General features: G+C 39.5%; 1 long non-coding RNA gene across 1 annotated transcript in view; it reads left to right on the top strand.

Annotated features, from left to right (window-relative positions):
- LOC120932097 overlaps window positions 1-14,135 on the top strand; it is a 107,218-nt gene extending 93,083 nt beyond the window's left edge. Inside the window, exons 2-3 of the long non-coding RNA XR_005747925.1 lie at window positions 272-351; window positions 13,611-14,135. This is a non-coding gene — a long non-coding RNA (uncharacterized LOC120932097). The remainder of the gene's footprint in view (window positions 1-271; window positions 352-13,610) is intronic.
- The last annotated feature ends 1,234 nt before the right edge of the window (window positions 14,136-15,369 follow it).

Genomic DNA, 15,369 nt, shown 5'->3' with positions numbered 1-15,369 from the left:
TGTGCAAGGTTTTCAGGTATTTACAGTGCTTTCATTTAAAACACAAATATATTTCATGTAAAATAAAGAACGCAGAACTGCATTATATTGTGTCTTTTTTGTCTGCTTGTAGTTCAGCTTTACCAGAACATAATGTGTACATTTAAAATCCAAAAATGTTTAATTATTTTTTCTTCAATACCTAAAAATATGTCCAGATGCATTATGTTTTTCAGACAAACACTGCTTAATAGATATATATATATATTTATTTTTTGTTCATTTGTTGCAGTGATTCCATTGCGAACAACTACAGTCCTGCAGCCAGAGACTTCTCGACTCATTCAGTGTACAAGCATCAAAGCAACAATGGTATAACATTTTGTATCTGTTGATATGTTACATTGATATAGATGCATGCTTTTGGTTTGATTTTAAATAAAAAAGTTGAAGCGGGAGCAAATCCTGCCTCTGAATCACTCTAGCGATCTCCAACACAGTGCAGAAACTACCCTTCAAACTGACATCCCAACCCCGTAGATAACACTGTAAAAGTGACTCTGTTGAAGATAACTTTTGAGAAGCACTTAGTCAATTTATTTTTAATGGCTCAGTGCACAAAACATACCTGTTGTATTTTTGGCAATGCAGTGCATCACAACTCACAGTATGCATGTTTTTTTGTGTGCTGTAGTAAGGGTGTCTTGACAGCTGCCATATATGTGTATTAAGGTCCTTTTCTAAATTAGTGGCTCTGCAGAAAACCTAGTTTAAGGCCTTGGGCTTCATTTCCATAAAGTTTTTGGACGTTTTTACAGCCACTTTTCTGAGCGTTTTTTGCAGCTTAAAAATGGCTCTCCATGTTAGTCTATGGCCTCATGCCCACCATGACGTTTTTGAGCTGTAGATGGCTGAGCCGTTTTTAAGCTGCAAAAAAAAAAACAAGGACCAGTGCGTTCTGAAGCTCCAGCGTTAGAGCTGTAAAACGCCAGACGCTAAAAAATGCTCAAAAACGCTAAAAAACTTGCAAAACCGTTACCGCTCCTTTTTTGAGCTCCAGCTCAAAAAAAAAAAAAACATGGACAGGCGTTTTTAAGCTGTAAAAAAGGCTAAAAAAAATGGCTGTAAAAACGTCCATGGAAATTAAGCCTTAATGTGTGTTCCAGTAAGGTGCGGCAAATATAAATGTTATAATGCATTACTGCAAAACGGAAGTTTGAAGCCTGCAGAGAAATTCCATTGTGCATATCAGATCTATAAATGTGCTTACCAGATCCGATTATTTTTACTCCTTAAATTAAAAGTTTTAATAAATGTTACAGTTTCATTTAGCTAAACCAGAATCAAATAGAAGCTAGTTCTCAGATGACCTCTCAGAATGTTACTAGTGGTCAGAGTGTATGGTTTAGCAAAGTATTAATGGATTTTAATGTCAATGAAAAAACAAAATGGCAGAAACAGTTGTCAGTTTCTATTTGATATGTGGTTAAAGCAGAACTCCAACCAAACATCTACACATATAGCTCAATACAGTGCCTTGAAAAAGTATTCATACCCCTTGAAATGTTCCACATTTTTTCCTGTTACAGCCAAAAACGTAAATGTATTTTATTGGGATTTTATGTCACAGACCAACACAAAGTGGTGCATATTTGTGAAGTGAAAGGAAAACGATAAATGATTTTCAATTTTTTTACAAATAAATATGTGAAAAATGTGGAGTGCATTTGTATTCCACCCTCTTTACTCTGATACCCCCTAATGCCACGTACACACGATCATTTTTAGGCATGAAAAAAAACGACGTTTTTAAAAACGTAATTTAAAATGATCGTGTGTGGGCTACACATCATTTTTCGGCTTCTGAAAAACAACACATTTTTTTTTCTAACATGCTGCATTTTTTTACATCATTTTAAAAAATTTTGTTTTTCGGGTTGTAAAAAATGATCGTGTGTGGGCTAAAACGACTTTTTTAAACCTGCGCATGCTCAGAAGCAAGTTATGAGACGGGAGCGCTCGTTCTGGTAAAACTACCGTTCATAATAGAGTAAGCACATTCATCACGCTGTAACAGACAGAAAAGCGCAAATCATCTTTTACTAACACGGAATCAGCTAAAGCAGCCCAAAGGCGAATAGAACTTCCACTTTAGAGTGCCGTCGTACGTGTTGTACATCACCGCGCTTTGTTCATCATTTTTTAAAAACGATGGTGTGTGGGCAACGTCGTTTTTAATGATGAAGTTGGGAAAACTTTGTTTTTTGGACATGCTGAAAAACTAAGTTTTTTTTCATGCCGAAAAATGATCGTGTGTACGCAGCATTTCTAAAATCTAGTGGACAAAAAAATGAAAACAAATGTAGTGTTAATCTACACAATCACAGTAGGGCAGTGAACAATTATATATAAATAGTATCCATATTCAAAATTTGTCCATCAAAAATATAAATATTCATATATCCAAAAGTCCATTGTGAAAAACTGGTGTAAATGTCCATAAAAGAAAATAACTTAAAACACCACAAATCCTTCACCAAAGTTAACAAGTGACCACCCCAATCTCCATTCAGATCTCCTCAGACTATGAATAGAGGACAGCTCTCTCCACATGTAGAGATAAAATAAACACTATGGCCCGGATTCAGATGCATTTACGTATCTTTCGGCGGGCGTAGCGTATCTCAGATACACTACGCGGCCGTAACTTAGGGCGCAAGTTCCGTATTCAGAAAGAACTTGCACCCTACGTTACGGCGGCGTAGTGTAAATGTAGTGTAAATTCAAATGTGGCTAGTAGTGGGCGTGTTTTATGTAAAACTCTCATGACCCCACGTAATTGACGCTGTCTTCGAACGGCGCATTCGCCGTCTGTGAACATTTCCAAGTGCGCATGCTCCAAATTACGCAGCAAACTGTCAATGCTTTCGACGTGAACATAACTTACGTACAGCCCTATTCGCAAACGACTTACGTAAACGACGTAAAATACGATGCTGTTCGGTCGTTTCCGACGTTCATACTTAACATGACTTACCCCTGCTTTATGAGGGGTAACTTTACTCCGGAAAAAGCCTTACGTAAACGACATAAAAAAATGCGCCGGGCGGACGTACGTTTCTGAATCGGCGTATCTACCTAATTTGCATATTCCTTGCGTAAATCTATGGAAGCGCCACCTAGCGGCCAGCGTAAATATGCAGCCTAAGATACGACGGTGTAAGAGACTTACCCTGGTCAGATCTTAGGGAAATCTATGCGTAACTGATTCTACGAATCAGTCGCATAGATACGACCCCGCACACTCAGAGTTACGATGGCGTATCCGGAGATACGCCGTCTTAACTCGTCTCTGAATCCGGGCCAGAGCCTCCAATAGAGTAAAAACTTCTAAGGTACTAGTTTTAATGATGAAAGTAATGCGCTTACATCACTATAAAAAACAAATCGTCTTTAAAATATTTTAGTTACCGGTACATGCTGTGTGCCTGCATACTGCATCTACAACCTCTCCTAGCTCACACTCACAGATCGCATTCTCAGCGTCACGATTCAGTTGCCGTGTAGCCACGGCACAAATGCGTTTCTTCATTAAAACTGGTACCTTAGAGGTTTTTAAAGGGTCACTAAAGGAATTTTTTTTTTTAGCTAAATAGCTTCCTTTACCTTACTGCAGTCCTGGTTTCATATCCTCATTGTTCGTTTTTGCTTTCATGTTGCTGTAAATCCTCTCTGTTCTGGACACTTCCTGGTTGCCTGTTTCCTGATAACCACAGTACTGGGAGATTTCTCACGGTGGTCACTAATCAAGGAGGTGTGATTACTGTGTGTAAAACGAAACTGGATTGGTGCTGAGGAGTTTTAGACAAAGTATCACTGCTCTCTATTGGCTGACTGCCCTCTAGTGGCTCTCTGTACATCAGAGAACCAGCAAACAACAGCAAAAACGAAACTACACTGCAGGCACATTATATGATTGTTTTTTTATCTATTTTTAATCATTTTTAAAAGGAATCAGTTAACTATTATGTCTCTATGCCCTGTAAACAGTCATTTCAGCTAAAAAAAAAATTTCCTTTAGTGACCCTTTAAGCTATTGGAGGCTCTGTGTTGATTTTCTCTCTACATGTGGAGAGAGCTGTCATCTATACTTAGTCTGAAAAGATTTGAAGGGAGATTGGGAAGGTCATCTGCGTGAAGCAAGATTAATTGCACATGTGATTAAAATACTGTATTTATCTGCGTATAACACACACTTTTCCCCCCTTAAAATCAGGGGGAAATCGTGTGTGCATGCTATACACCCGCATAGGGCTGCCTCAGAGGGGATGGAGGGAATGAGCGCTGCCAAAATAGACAGAGCTGCGATCTCCTGTGTACTCGGCTCGGCTCACAGTCATGCCCAGTCCTGCCTCCTAGCATTGATGACCCATTGAAGCAACCAAGAGGCCCATGCAAACCTACCAAGACATGGCAGTCCACCTAAACTGACAGGCCAGGCAAGGAGAGAATTAATCACAGAAGCAGCCAAGAGGCCAATGGTAACTCTGGAGTAGCTGCAGAGATCCACAGCTCGGGTGGAAGAATCTGTCCACAGGACAACTATTATGCCGCGTACACACGATCGGTCCATCCGATGAAAATGTTCTGATGGATTTTTCAATCGGTTAACCGATGAAGCTGACAGATGGTCAGTCCTGCCTACACACCATCAGGTAAAAAAACGATCGTGTCAGAACGCGGTGACATAAAACACAACGACGTGCTGAAAAAAAAGAAGTTCAATGCTTCCAAGCATGTGTCGACTTTATTCTGAGCATGCGTGGATTTTTAACCGATGGACGTGCCTACAAACGATCGTTTTTTTCAATCGGTTAGGTATCCATCGGTTAAATTTAAAACAAGATTGAATTTTTTTAACCGATGGATAAATAACCGATGGGGCCTACACACGATCAGTTTGGTCTGATGAAAACGGTCCATCAGACCTTTCTCATCAGTTTGACCGATCGTGTGTACGCGGCATTAGTCGTGCATTCCACAAATCTAGCTTTTTTTTTAAAGAGTGGCAATAAGAAAGCTATTGGTGAAGAAAAGCTATAGGAAGTCCAGTTTTCAGTTTGCGAGAAGCCATGTAGGGAACACAGCAAACATTTGGAAGAAGGTGCTCTGGTCAGATGAGACCAAAATTGAACTTTATGGTGCAAAATGCTGTTTGTGGTGGAAAACTAACACTGCACATCACCCTGAACACACCATCTCCACCATGAAGCATAGTGATGGCAGCATCATCATATAGAAATGCTTTTCTTCAGCAGAGACAGGGAAGGTGATCAGAGTTGATGAAATATGGATGTAGCCAAATACAAGGCAATATTTGAAGAAAACCTGTAATGCCCTGTACACACGATCGGTTTGTCTGATGAAAACGGACCGATGGACCTTTTTCATCAGATGAACCGATCGTGTGTGGGCCCCATCAGTTTTTTTCCCATTGGTGAAAAAAAATAGAACCTGTTTTAAATTTTTCCTATGGTTAAAAAAACGATAGAAAAAAACGATCGTCTGTGGGGAAATCCATTGGTCAAAAATCCATGCATGCTCAGAATCAAGTCAACGAATGCTCGGAAGCATTAAACGTCATTTTTCTCTGCACGTCCTTGTGTTTTACGTCACCGCGTTGGACACGATCAAATTTTTAACTGATGGTGCGTAGGCAAGACTGATGAAAGTCAGCTTCATCGGATATCTGATGAAAAAATCCATCGGTTCGTTTTCATCAGACGAACCGATCATGTGTACAGGGCATTAGAGTCTGCAAAAGACTTGAGACTGGGATGGAGGTTCACCTTCCTGCAGGACAACGACCCTAAATTTACAGCCAGAGCTAGAATGTAATGGTTTAGATAAAAGCATATTTATGTGTTAGAATAGCCCAGTCAAAATCCAAACCTAAATCTAATTGAGAATCTGTGGCAAGACTTGAAAATTGCTGTTCACAGATACTCTCCATCTAATATGACAGAGCTTGAGCTATTTTGCAAAGAAGAATGGGCAAAAATGTCACTCTCTAGACATCTGGTAGAGACATACCCAAAATCATTTGCAGCTGTAATTGCAGATAAAGGAGGTTCTACAAAGTATTGACTCGGGGGGGCGCCATACAAATGCACGTCACACTTTTCACATATTTATTTGTAAAAAAAATTGAAAACCATTTAGAATTGGCTTTCCACTTTACAATTATGTGCCACTTTGTGTTGGTCTATCACATAAAATCCCAATAAAATAAATTTACGTTTTTGGTTGTAACATTTTGACAAAATGTGGAAAGGAATACTTTTTCAAGGCACTGTATATGTACTGGTTTACCTTGTAAGGTATTTTCAATTCTGTTCATTGCAAATGAGTTTTGAAAAAAGTTGCCTATAGTTGCCTAAAGTTGAATATAAAGACATATTTTGCCATTTTCACAGCCTGTAGTGTTGCAACATTCTGTGTCACATCCCAGCTTTTAGTTTCATCATTGGATAATTATAGAAATCTATTTTTAGAAAAAATTTGAGTGCAGCCTCTCTTTTAACCACTTCAGCCCCGGACCATTTTGCTGGTCAATGACCGGGCCACTTTTTGCGATTCGGCACTGCGTCACTTTAACTGACAATTGCGCGGTCATTGTGTCATGGCTCCCAAAAAAATTGGCGTCCTTTTTTTCCCACAAATAGAGCTTTCCTTTGGTGGTATTTGATCACCTCTGCGGTTTTAAATTTTTGCACTATAAACAAAAATAGAGCAACAATTTTGAAAAAAAAATTATATTTTTTACTTTTTGCTATAATAAATACCCCCCAAAAATATATAAAATACAATTTGTTTCCTCAGTTTAGGCCGATACGTATTCTTCTACATATTTTTCGTAAAAAAAAATCGCAATAAGTGTTTATTGATTGGTTTGCGCAAAAATTATAGCATCTACAAAATAGGGGATAGTTTTATGGCATTTTTATTAATATTTTTTTTTTACTAGTAATGGCGGCGATCAGCGATTTTTATCAGTACTGCGAACCTTATGGCGGACACTTCGGACACTTTTGACACATGTTTGGGACCATTGGCAATTTTATAGCGATCAGTGCTATAAAAATGCATTGATTACTGTAAAAATGCCACTGGCAGGGAAGGGGTTAACACTAGGGGGCGAGGAAGGGGTTAATTATGTTCCCTAGGTGTGTTCTAACTGAAGGGGGTGGGACTGACTAGGGGAAATGACAGATCGCTGTTCATACATTGTATGAACAGACGAACAATAATTTCTCCCCCTGACACACAGCTCCCGGTTCTCACTCTGTAACGAGCGATCGCGGGTGCCCAGCGGTGATCGCGCCCGGCGGGCACGCACATCGGCACGCACCCCTAAAGGCTGGAATGCGAAATGACGTATAGCTACGTGATTTCGTGCAGCCGAGCCGACCTGCCGCTGTATAACTGCACCGGCTGGTCGGCTAGTGGTTAAGAAGTCCTACTTACCCGGCAGTCTTGCTCACTCAACTGTTTTAACGCTTTAAGTCACACACTAGGAAAAAGTATGCAAGTGATTTTCAAACTTGTACCTGGTTCTTGACATGGAAAGCATTAAAGTATATTTAACATTTTCATGAGTTGATCTAAAGTTAGATCCATATTTCTCCCATGGCCACTTTAATGAGCATTGCTACACTGGTAGGGAATTCCTTGCCAGCCTACTTAAACAGCAGATCCTCCACCCTTTACTGCCTGTTATGATGACAGCATTTTACACTGCAGAGGAGTGAGATTTGGCTTGCATTGGAAAATCAAAATAAAAACTCTTTGCATACATTTTTGGTGTTTTGGAGAATGTAGGACAATTATGTGAATATAACTTTTAAGTTCTTAACATTTTAGAATGTAAAACATTTAAAGGTACACTGCAACATGGCCTAGCTACTCAGAACATCAGTTTCCTTCCAAAGCTGGCAATCTCGTGATCTTACAAACACATTTTAGTTATTGGTTTCTAATGGCAGAAAGGTATTCCCAAACAGACTCCTTCAATGATCCTTGCTCACTTTTGCATACAGAAAGAGTATTAAAATATTACTCTGAACTTTCCCACAGCTATCCATCCATTCAAATTAGTGTTAGAAGTCTGAGAAAATCACAGTGCACAGAAAGCAGACCTACCCACAATACATGTGATCCATATGAAATATGGATACAGTGGATTACGAAAAACAAGCTGATTGGTTGTGCTTCTTGCCAGGAATTGCTTGTGTCTGACGTATGTGTCAAAATCAGAAATTGCTGAATTGAAAGTTAAAGATAAGATTAGATATGTAGTACCTGTATCATTTTTTTTATATCTACAGTGATAAAAAAAAAAATCTTAATTGAATATGTGTTTTAAGTCTGACCTGAGTCCCTGATGAATTAATAATCTTATATTAAAAATGTAAAGGTGTTCTCTTGTTTAAGCATGTTTAAACAAAAACATACATTAAAGGATAAGTTCACCTTAAAAAAATACAAATAAATGAATGCACATCTTTTTGCAGGAAAAATTGCGCATTTTTTTTTAACCACTTTACGACCGGGCCTATTTTTCAAAAACTTGTTGTTTATAAGTTAAATTATTTTATGCTAGAAAATTAATTATAACCCCCAAACATTATATATATATATATATATATATATATATATATATATATATATATATATATATATATATATATATATATATATATATATATATATATATATACATATATATATATATATATATATATATATATATATATAATCTAACACCCTAGAGAATAAAATGGCAGTCGTTGCAATGCTTTCTGTCACACCGTATTTGTTCAGCGGTCTTACAAGCACACCTTTTTGGGAAAAAATACATTTTTTGAATTAAAAAATATGACATCAGTAAAGTTAGCCCAATTTTTTTTATTTTGTGAAAGATGATGTTACGCCGAGTAAATTGATACCCAACATGTCATGCTTCAAAATTGCCCCTGCTCTTGGAATGCCGACAACATTTTTCCCTTAAAAATCTCCATATGCAACGTTTAAAATTCTACAGGTTGCATGTTTTGAGTTAAAGCAAAGGTCTAGAGCTAGAATTATTGCTCTTGAACTAACCATTGTGATGATACCTCACATGTGTGGTTTAAACACCGTTTTCATATGCGGCTGCTACTAACGTATGCGTTCGCTTCTGCATGTGAGCTTGGCGGGACAGGGCACATTACAATTTTTACACTGTTCTTTTTTTTTTAAATGTGTCACATTTTTTCATATTACAAGGAATGTAAACTTCCCTTGTAATAGAAAAAAAGCATGACAGGACCTCTTAAATATGAAATCCTCGGATTTCATATTTACACTAAAATGCAATAAAAAAAAGTAAAAAACAAAACAAAATGTCCCTTTAAGAGCTATGGACGTCACTCCCGCCCTCAAATTGCATGGAACTGAGCGGGGGCCATCTTCCCCTCACTCAGCTCCATGCCAAGCAGGGGAGAGGACGCGATCGCCTCCACCGCTGTCGGCGGCTCTGGTAAGAGGGCACCAGAGAGCGGCGAGAGAGGGGACACCCCTCTCCTGCCACAGATAAAAGTGATCTTGTAGTGATTCCGCTGCAGAGACTACTTTTAGCTGAAAGCGGACTGCCCGATGAAGAAGTGGATACCGGGGTTATGGCAGCTAGCTGCTACCATAACAATGGTATTCCACTTCAAAGTGCCACTGTATAATGACGGTGGGTGGTCCGTAAGTGGTTAAATTAGGAGCCTGTAAAGCATTGCACCTGCGATCAGCAATCTCTGGCTCCTGCAGACTGTGGGCCGGATTCAGAAAGAAAGATACGACGACGTATCTCCTGCGCCTGATTCATAGAATCAGGTTACGCATAGATATGCCTAAGATCCGACAGGTGTAAGTGACTTACACCATCGGATCTTAGGCTGCAATTCCAGGCCGGACGCTAGGTGGCGCTTCCATATCTTTTACACGTCGAATATGCAAATGAGCATTTACGGCGATTCAGAAACAAGCGACCGCCCGGCGTTTTTCTTTTTCCGGCGGAAAGTTACCCCTGCTATAGGAGGGGTAAGTGCGGCATATCCTATGTTAAGTATGGCCATCGTTCCCGCACCGAGTTTTGAATTTTTTACGTTGTTTGCGTAAGTCGTTCGCGAATACGGCCGGACGTAATTTACCTTAACGTTGAAACCAATGACGTCCTTGCAAAATCATTTGGAGCAATGCACGCTGGGAAAATTTGCAGACGGCGCATGCGCTGTTCGATCGGCGCGGGGACGCGCCTGATTTAAATTGTACACGCCCCCTAGCCTCGGAATTTGAATCCCGCCGGGGGATTTACGATACGCCTCCGCAACTTTAGAGGCAAGTGCTTTCTGAATAAAGCACTTGCCTCAAAAAATTGCGGCGGTGTAACGTAAATCAGATAGGTTACGCGGATCTAAAGATCCGTTAACCTATCTGAATCTAGCCCTGTCAGTCTAGTTGTCTGCTCCTACCTTGTATGGGTAGGGAAGTTACAGAATGACAGGGAGATTCAATGAGCTAATAAAGGCACTCAATCGGCACCATGGCAGTTCATTAAAAACTACATGCTGTCAGCCGCAATGGCTGATGGTACTTGTAATTCTCCCAATCACAGAACTCTGTAAATGAATGAAGCCTCTAGGTAGGCGTAGATCCCTGGCCTGCTGTCACAATGGGAACTGGGGGGGGGGGGTGAATCCATAAGAAAGATATGATTTTTTTGGTTTATTTGTTGTTCAGCAAAGGCGCAACAAGGCATTATGACATTCAGGATTTTTTGGTACTCGCAGAAAATGAAGTCACACCATCTAAGGACTGTAAGCAGCAATAAATTACATTTTTGGTTTGGTTTAGTGATTCTTAAAATAAAACCCACATTGCTTACATGGGCCCAGATTCACGTAGAGCGGCACAAATTAAGTTACTCCAAACGTATATCATTTAAGTTACCGCGCCTTAATTTTGTGACGTAAGTGCCGTATCCACAGCGCATTTGCGCCCAAATTTGCACCAGCGCGACGTAAATACCGAGGCGTAAGGCGTGGTTATTGCAAGTGGGAAGAAAGTGGGCGTGCTCCATTGAAATGAGCCGTGACCCCATGCAAATGAAGGGCCAGCCGTACTGCGCATGCGCGCACGAATCTGCACCTCACTGGGCATGTGTAGAACTCGGCTCGGCGCAATCAGCGAGATAGGAAAAAGGCCAAGCATACTTAGGCCACAGTGGGTGTGCATGCGTGCATTCTCATTGTGCCATGATTAATGTGTGTGCTTACTGTGCAAAGATGCATTCTGCGAGGCGTCTTCTGACTGCTGTTCCCTCAGAAGAGGGGGTACCCTCGGTTACTAAAGTCACTAGTATAGTTATGAGCATGGATGCCCCTGGCATGGTGGCATGCAGATTGTAGTCCGGCAAGTGTGTGTGCTCAGCTCTTCCTCAATGGTGTTAATTTAGCTGACATTTACACGGCTGGAGCAAAGTTAGGGCAGCTTTTATAAAGTGTAACTTTACTCCGGGAAACTAACAGATGCGCACAGGGCGTAGCCTACGCCACACACACTTAATTTTGTGGATCGCCTTATCTCCCTCATTTGCATCTTTGCCTAGCAAAACAATGGTGTGTCTAGCGTATTTTGCGCTCGAAGAAGCGCCGGTGTAATTGTTTTAGGTAGGACGAAAAAAACAGTTTTTCAGGCGTATTTCGTTTTGAGGATCAGGCGCAAAAATACGCACGGCGCATTTTTCAATTACGCCGCGCATCTCTAGATACGTCGGCGTAAGTGCTTAAGAATCTGGCCCTAAGTACCTAAGTACGGAGAAAACATCACTATAAAAGTATTTATTTCAGTGCTACATGGCAACACTACTAGATGACATGTCTCTATACTATCTAGCAGCCAATATAAATGTTTGAAGTCTATATGCAGATCGACTGAATAGAGTTTCACATTAGATCACTTCCTTTAACTGCTTGACATGATTCTTGCCAGCTAGGTGGTTGTTGGATGCCAGAGGTAGATTGTCATAGTTACAAATCTGACAGACTGCTACTGCTATAGACATATCTATGGACAATGCTAATGTACACTACAAGCCACTTAAGGAAAAAAAAGGTTTATAGGGAGAAAAATAACAGGCTAACATAATAATAAAGGAAAGAACAGTTTAACCTTGACACTATTTAACACTGATGCCATCTTTTGTGTTTTTTTTTCTACTGCAAAAAAATGTGGTTTTCATTATAACATAATACATAGCAGCAAGTAATGAAATCAATCCTTATTAACAAGAAAGGGAATAGCTGTGACCTACATTTCACAGGTTTTCTGAGACTACTCAATATGTAAGTTTTCCACATCGTGAAAAACGGTCGTGTGTATGCTTTAACGAGGGGGGAAAAACATGCCTGCTCAGAAGCAAGTTATGAGACGGGAGCGCTCGTTCTGGTAAAACTAGCGTTTGTAATAGCGATAGCACATTGGTCACGCTGTAACAAACTGAAAAGCACGAAGACTGAAAATCGCAAATCGTCTCTCACCAAACTTTTACTAACACGCGGTAACACAAAATCAGCAAAAGCAGCCCAAAGGGTGGCGCCATTCAAATGGAACTTCCCCTTTATAGTGCCGTTGTACGTGTTGTCGTACGTGTTGTACGTCACCGCGCCTTTTCATGATCGCGTGTATGCAAGGCAGGCTTGAGAGGAATCACGTTGAGAAAAACGTTGTTTTTTCCATTACATGAATAACGGTCGTGTGTACACAGCATTGTGTGTGTGCACTAGGTGATTATGATGAACCAGACCCTTCCATTTAGGAATCAGTCTGGAAAGGACAAGGTAAAACAGACAGCTGTTTTTTTTCTTCAGTAAATCATCTAGAGGGGATTTGCTTTTGTTTTCGTTAACAAAAGTGCTGCTACTGTAAGGTTAACTAGACCCGGGCTTAACTGGATGTATGGAACTCTCCGATGCATCGGCCAGTGAAAACATCCACACGTAGATATGGTATGTCAAGACTAGGCTTTATTTCTTCTGCGTACTTGTACATAATCAAATCATACAATAAAGGAACGCCCTTGTCTCAGACAATCATATTTAAGTAATTAGGTTATACAAGTAATATTTGTCACAATTATACATCGTGTGTAAAATATAACAATCTATCTTCTGTGTGTTAAACTTTGTTTCTACTGCATCTTATCTAATGTTATCATTCTTTGCCTAGTACATAATTGCAAATGGCAAGGTTGTTGTTAGTTTCTATGTAACTAGTCCTAGAAGCTCTGGGTAAAAGGATACGTAAACATACAAGCATTCAATACTATGGGGGAACTCTAGCAAGCCTTATAATGCATTGATATTATGGGGGAACTCTATCAAGCCTTATAATGCATTGATATTATGGGGGAACTCTAGCCTTTCAGCTACGTTTTAAGCATTTTAACAGTAGCATTCTTAAAGAATACCCTGTTAGCTCTATAAATACAATATTTACAATTCAAGAGACCTTACAGGTTCTGTTATATTTTTGCATTTTAGAGTATTCTGAGTTATGCAAACCTGAGAATCAAGTGGAATTATTATGCCAGAAACCTCCTTATCAGGATCTCCGAATTTCCAAGAAAAGGGATTCATGTTATACATTGTATAAGAGAAAGTAAGTACTATTAAGTTGTCAGTATTTTTTTAAGATACTCTTAAAATTCAATGTTGATGTCATCAACAGTATTCCTATGCTCAGTTTATGAAACTGAAATAATATTGTAAATGATACCAACAGAGCAGGGATAGGAGGTGCTTACATGATGTGGGTCAGATTGGAAGGTGGCACTCAGAAGTGATATTTTGCTGAGATGAGTTACAACAAATTTTCTAGTAATATTTCTAGAGATGTCCATATTGATTTAAGACGGTACATACGTGTTTATTGTAAATAACGTTTTTCCAATTTAGTTTGTACTGGAATGGTACAAAATAGAACAATAAAATCGTATGTAAAGACTGCAAAATTACTGTATGCTGAAGCATGAGGTTTTGTAGGGAAATTCCTCACTGATATCTTAAATATAACCATCTGTTGAAGCCATCTGGAGAGGTTACTGGTTTGCAGTTGTCTTCATGTTCTTGACACTTTAATCTTTCATTGGAATGCTCTGGTAAGAGCTATTTCCTAGACCTAAAGTCTGCATCTTGATCTCCTGTTTTTGACCCCAGGGAAGCCTGTTAAAACAGAATGGCAGGTTCGAGCCGGTTCTTACTGTGCTTGACACTCTTATTTCTGATAAAATCGGCTGTTTGCTGCAAAAACAGGGCTGTGCGGGGGACGGAGGATTCCTGTGAGCCTGACATATATAGCAATTCCCCTTTGCCATGCGATCTTCCCTTCTTTTCTGTTTGATATGTGTAGGGGATGTGGGGAATGTTCGATTTACAGTGTTATGAACCTGTGTGTTCTCTGTGTTCCCGCATGTTCCTTCTTTTTAAATAAAGAATTTATATATAAATATATATTTAAAACAGAATGGCAGTTGTTATTATGTACTGTCCATTTTTATACAAAAGTTGTGACACCTATAAAACAGTCCACCTGTACGGCACACTCAACCAGGATACTCACAGTTTCCCTCTGTTCTAATATGTGATAACCATCTCACACTTCTCTACATTATATTCTCCAGGTAACAGTTCAGTGCTGCTATTCTAGTTAAAAGAATTAACCACACAACTGAGTAATCAGGCTCCCAAAACCATTCCTTTGGCAGAACGCTGTGTGGTCTCATCTGGCCTCACGGCCTACACTGCATGGTTTGTCCTTTAAATAGTCCCACATCACCAGTATCCCCTTACATCTACTTGGCTGATAAGCCATAACTGGTGTTATTGGTTTCATATTGGCCTTTGTTTACAGTGCTAAGAGAACCTGTAATAAAACACTAAGTTTGCAGGTGTCTTTAAGTTTCAACTTGGGTTTATAACACAAGACTAGAAAATACAGAACTTGCGCACGTACACTGTGCTAAATAGGGCAACTTACATCTATTCCCTCTCCTTCATTGTGGTTGAAGCTGTATGGAGTGCAGCTGATGTTAAGCTTAAACCTAGCTTTATTTTACTCAGGAGCATTGCTAGAATTCCAAAAGACTGTCATTATTGAGCAATTACAGAGTGAAAGAGTTTGGTTAATATGGGGGTGGCTTAATTGCATTTAAACTTGCAGTCATATGACAGATAACAACAAACAACAATCAAATTGAAATATGCTGTTGAAAACATCAACAAATTTGAATCAGATTGATGG

The sequence above is a fragment of the Rana temporaria genome, chromosome 3 (genome assembly GCF_905171775.1).
Source record: "Rana temporaria chromosome 3, aRanTem1.1, whole genome shotgun sequence".
Lineage (NCBI taxonomy): Eukaryota > Metazoa > Chordata > Amphibia > Anura > Ranidae > Rana > Rana temporaria.
The sequence above is the reverse complement of the archived record's forward strand: the minus strand, read 5'-3'. Positions and strand labels throughout refer to the sequence as shown.